Source organism: Saccopteryx leptura, chromosome 1, assembly GCF_036850995.1.
Source record: "Saccopteryx leptura isolate mSacLep1 chromosome 1, mSacLep1_pri_phased_curated, whole genome shotgun sequence".
In the NCBI taxonomy this organism is placed as follows: domain Eukaryota; kingdom Metazoa; phylum Chordata; class Mammalia; order Chiroptera; family Emballonuridae; genus Saccopteryx; species Saccopteryx leptura.
Genome location: NC_089503.1, coordinates 21,831,109 through 21,836,428, shown reverse-complemented (window position 1 = coordinate 21,836,428; position 5,320 = coordinate 21,831,109).

The following is a 5,320-nucleotide window of genomic DNA, read 5'->3' as shown; positions in this document are numbered from 1 at the left end:
ATAAGTTTACCATTTTGATCCTTCTAGACTGTTAACATGCTCACTGCCTGTGGGAAGAGATTTTGTCTAACTTTGATGCACCTGCAGCGCCTGCACAGAACATATGAAAAAAAACCCACCCTGAACAAAACCCCACACAATAACAGCAAATGCTACAGAAAGGGCACAACATTGTGCGGCAAACAGATTAGAGTTCCATGTTCCTCTGGGATTTACTGACTTGAAATTCTTAAGACCTTTTTGCATCTCAAATGCCTTCTGTATAAAAGTGGAAATCACTAAACTTTTTTTTTTCTCCTTGGAACATTCATAACTTCAAAATTTATGATTCTAACACACACTTTCTATTAAATGATTCAACATCAGATAAACTAGAGGATCTTACTATCACAGGTAGAAGCTTCCAAACATGCAGAGGGGATTTTACAGACTCTCTCAATAAAGGATTGAGCAATACAACTCCTTTTACATAATAATAGCAGATATTCATTCTGAGTACTTCATTAATGGCAAGATCTATGCTGGGCATTTTAGATTATTCTTTCCGATCCTCACCAAAACAAATAATCAAAAAACATTTCGTGATGGTGGATTTCAATGAACCTATGTTACTTGTGAGAAAATGATGCACAGTTAGGTTAAGTTAGTTGGCCCATCCAGAGTCAGGATTCAACCAATGTCTGCTGAATAAATTAAAATCCTTAGTAGTCTATGTACATTAACTGGTGTCAGTAGATACTATATTATTGTGCATTTGTTGGTAAAGAGCATAATTAGTATTTTCAAATTTTTCATGTGTGTGTTTAGTTTCTTTCAATTAACTTTTAGACTTGAGGTTAGGAGCCTTTTTTTTTTTTGATACTCACCTCTAATAAGTGACATTTTAATTTTAACTAGGGGCAGTGCCTGAAGAGGGTATATAACCAACACAGCAGAGTATCATCTCTAACCTCCTTATCCCAGTACCACCTCGCTGCTCCAGGCCTGTGAGTTGTATTTACTGTAGCGGGCATTGTTTGCATAGAATCACCCATACTCCTCTGGTTTAGGAGGCTGGAATTAGAGACGTAGGCTGAAGCCATGGGTCACAGCAACCCTAGAGAGAACCAAGAGGATCCAAATCAACAGCCCCATGCAAGATCTTAGCACTCTGCCCTGTTACAGTCCTGCCACAGGGTCCAGGAACAATTCTCCATCATTGATCCTAGAAATAGTTCAGTCATTTGATGTTAGAAAAGGTGAGCCAAAACTGCAGCATTGTCATTTGTACATAAATGCCAATGTCAAATGTGCTCTTGACAATTGACAAAGCATTCACACACACTTGTTTGATTCTAACCACACACTCTGAGTGAAGTGTTTCTCCTCACCTCTCAGTAATTCCACATGGTTGTCATTACTTATTTTACTCTTTTATTTTCTTTTAAAACATTTCCCACTTTCAGTTTCCTCCCTTGCAACTGCTGTAATATATTTGATAGATACCCATTAATTTGATGGGAAACATGTAGTGTTGCATTGTGTGTATGCATTTTTATTTGACATAGTGTTGTATAATAGACCACATTTTGTACATAATTTTTTTCTTCAGTGCTGTGTTTTAAAGACTGATGCATGATTCTATCTGTATACCTACCTGCTTTTTAACTTTAACTGTTGCAAAATTCAGAATGTATATCTGTTGCACATTATTCTTTCCTCATTATAAACAGTCTACAGCTCCCAACTTTCCAAACAAAACTGTGCTGCACATCCTAGCACATCCTTATGGATACACACGAGCTTTTATTTGAGGGATTATATAGCCATAGGATACACTCAGATTAAATTTGACTAAATATTACTTTAGGGATTTTTAAATGACTGCACCAGTCTGGATTCAAAAAGGTAATATGCAGGATTCCTGTAACATCACACGCATTCCCAAGCTTGGAACTGCTCAGCTTTCTTAATGTTTCCAATATGATGCATGCAAAGTGATAGCTAATTGTTTTGATCTATATATGCTAAATATGAAACCATCTGATATGTATGAAGGCAAGGAATCTTGGCTGTTGCGTTTAATGATGTATCTCTGGGCTCTATTGCTGGCAAGGGTTTAGGTTCTCAGAAGGTGTCTATTGAATGATTTATCACCTACTGAAGATCTATTTGGCAATATATAATTATACTAGTACAATAACCATTGTAGTATTATTATTTTCTCTATTGAGTTTTTTTCATCTTTCTTTTGATTTTCATGAGTTTATAATGTACTATAGATATAAATGTTTGTAAGTTGTATTTAAACTTTCCTCCCAATCTGTTAACTTATCATCTTTTAACTTTTTTCACATTTTCTTAACACACCAAAAATCCTTAACCTTGGTATAATCAAATAAACAAAACACTTTTCAATGTAGTCTGTTCTTTTATAATATTGTTGCATAAACCCTTTCCAAGCTTATAGATCATAAAATTGAGCTCCTGATTTTTTATAGTTAACTTCACACTCTGGTTTATGATCTATCTTGAGTACATGTTTATATATGGTATTACAAAAGAATACGTTTTATTTCCTCTCTATGTTTTGAATTATATTTCTCACCAATATCTATTAAACGGACTGTCTTTTCCTCATTGATTTGTGGAGCCATATTTACCTCACAGCAAGTTTCTATACAAACATGGTTATTTTTCTGGGTTCTTTAGCAAACCTCAGGTGTCTGTTAGTTTTGTACCAAACACATACTCAGTCTGTGGTTTTGTAGTAATCCTCCCCTTTCCTCTTTTTTATTTTTCATTTTCAAAATTGGCTTAGCCATTTGTTGATGCTTATGTTTTCATGTTAATGTTAGAATAAGTTTCTCAAGTTCATAAAAAGTGGATTTTGATTGAAATTGCACTTGTTTTAGAGATTGGTGTGGAACAAATTGACATCTTTAAAATATGAACTAATTTATTTCTGAAACATAGAATGTCTCCATATTTTTTTCTTTTTGTCTTTTAATAAAACTATATTTTATCTTTATATAATCATGAATACTTTGTTAATTCCTAGTTTTTTATGTTGGTTTTCATATAGTATGTTATTCTTATATTTTTAATTAATTTTTGTAAGTTGATCTTATATTAGCAAATTTCTTTTTAAATTTTATTTAGAAAATTAAATTTAACAGGATGACATTGATCAATAAGAGTACCTAGGTTTCAGGTAAACATTTCAATAGCATTTGAACTGTTGATTATGTTGTATGCCCATCACCTAAAGTAAAATCATTTTCTGTCACTGTATATTTGTCCTTCTTTACACCTTTGCCCCTACCCCTGCCCTGTCCCACTTCCCTATGTCCCCCTACCCCTGGTAACCACTCACTTTTATCTATGTTGATGAGTCTCAGTTTTATATCACACTTATGTGTGAAATCATACAGCTCTTAGCTTTTCAGATTTACTTATTTCATTCAATATAATGTTCTCAAAGTTCATCCATATTGTTGTAAATGTCACTATGTCATCATTTCTTATGGCTGAGTAGTATTCCGCTGTATATATGTACCACATCTTCTTCATCCAATCCTCTATCAAAGGACATTTATTTCCATGTCTTGGCCACTGTGAATAATGCTGCAATGAACATGGGAGTGCATGTATCTTTACGTACCAATGTTTTCAAACTTTTGGGGTAGATTCCCAGTAGAGGGATTGCTGGGTCATATGGTAGTTCTATTCATAATTTTTTGTAGAACCACCACACTTTCTTTCATGATGGTTGTACTAATTTGTATTCCCAACAGCAACGAAGGAAAGTTCCTTTTTCTCTACAGCCTCTCCAACACTTGTTATTACTTGTCTTGTTGATAACAGCCAATCTAACAGGTGTGAGATTGTATCTCATTATACTTTTTTTTTTTTTTTGTATTTTTCTGAAGCTGGAAATGGGAGAGACAGTCAGACAGACTCCCGCATGCACCCGACTGGGATCCACCCGGCACGCCCACCAGGGGCGACGCTCTGCCCACCAGGGGGAGAAGCTCTGCCCCTCCGGGCGTTGCTCTGTCGCGACCAGAGCCAGTCTAGCACCTGGGGCAGAGGCCAAGGAGCCATCCCCAGCGCCCAGGCCATCTTTGCTCCAATGGAGCCTCAGCTGTGGGAAGGGAAGAGAGAGACAGAGGGGAAGGAGAGGGGGAGGGATAGAGAAGCAGATGGTTGCTTCTCCTGTGTGCCCTGGCCGGGAATCAAACCCGGGACTTCTGCACGCCAGGCCGACGCTCTACCACTGAGCTAACCGGCCAGGGCCTCATTATACTTTTGATATATATTTCTTGAATAGCCAGTGGAGATGAGCATCTTTTTAAAACTATCTTATTCCTTAATTTTTCAAAGGCATTTCTATCTTTTGAGAATAATGAAAATCTTACTACTTTCCTTCTGGTCCCTATCATTGGTAAGTCTACCAGTAATATAGAAACAGTGGTGATTAGTGTCACTGCCCAGAGTTGTACAGTTTGTGACCTGCTTAGTCCTCTGAAGTTCAATGTACTTCCCAGTCTATGTGAATGATGTCCTTGGAATTGTGCAATGCAATAATGGTCCTTCTGTAGATGTTGTCCCTCTGCACCCCTGATTCATCTCCAATGCAGTGACAGTGTCTGACAATTTTCCATTGAGAATAATATATGCTGTGGGATTTTGGTAAATGATATTTAACCAGAATAAGAAAATTCTTAATGTGTAAAACATTTCTTTAAAATTGGAAATAGCCTGACCAGGCAGTGGCGCAGTGGATAGAGCATTGAACTGGGATGCAGAGGACCCGGGTTTGAGACCCCGAGGTTGCCATCTTGAGCACGGGCACATCTGGTTTGAGTAAGGCTCACCAGCTTGGACTCAAGGTCGCTGGCTTGAGCAAGGGGTTACTCGATCTGCTGAAGGCCCACAGTCAAGGCACATATGAGAAAGCAATCAATGAACAACTAAGGTGTTGCAACGAAAAACTAATGATTGATGCTTCTCATCTCTCTTCGTTCCTGTCTGTCTGTTTCTATCTATCCCTCTCTTTGACTCTCTCTCTGTCTCTGTAAAAAAATATAAAAAATAAGTAAATAAGTAAAACTGGAAATAAATGTCAACCTTTCTTTTAATCTCTTTGGTTAATAATCAAGTAAAATTATAGTAATTAATTTTCTAATATATAAAAAATTAAATCTGGGTTAAATATAGCTTGATTATATTTATTTTAAAATACTATAGCTTTTATTATGCAATTTTTTAAAGTATTTTGGTGTTTATAGTCTTCCAATATGGCTGTACTGTTTCATATTCCCACTAGTAATGAATG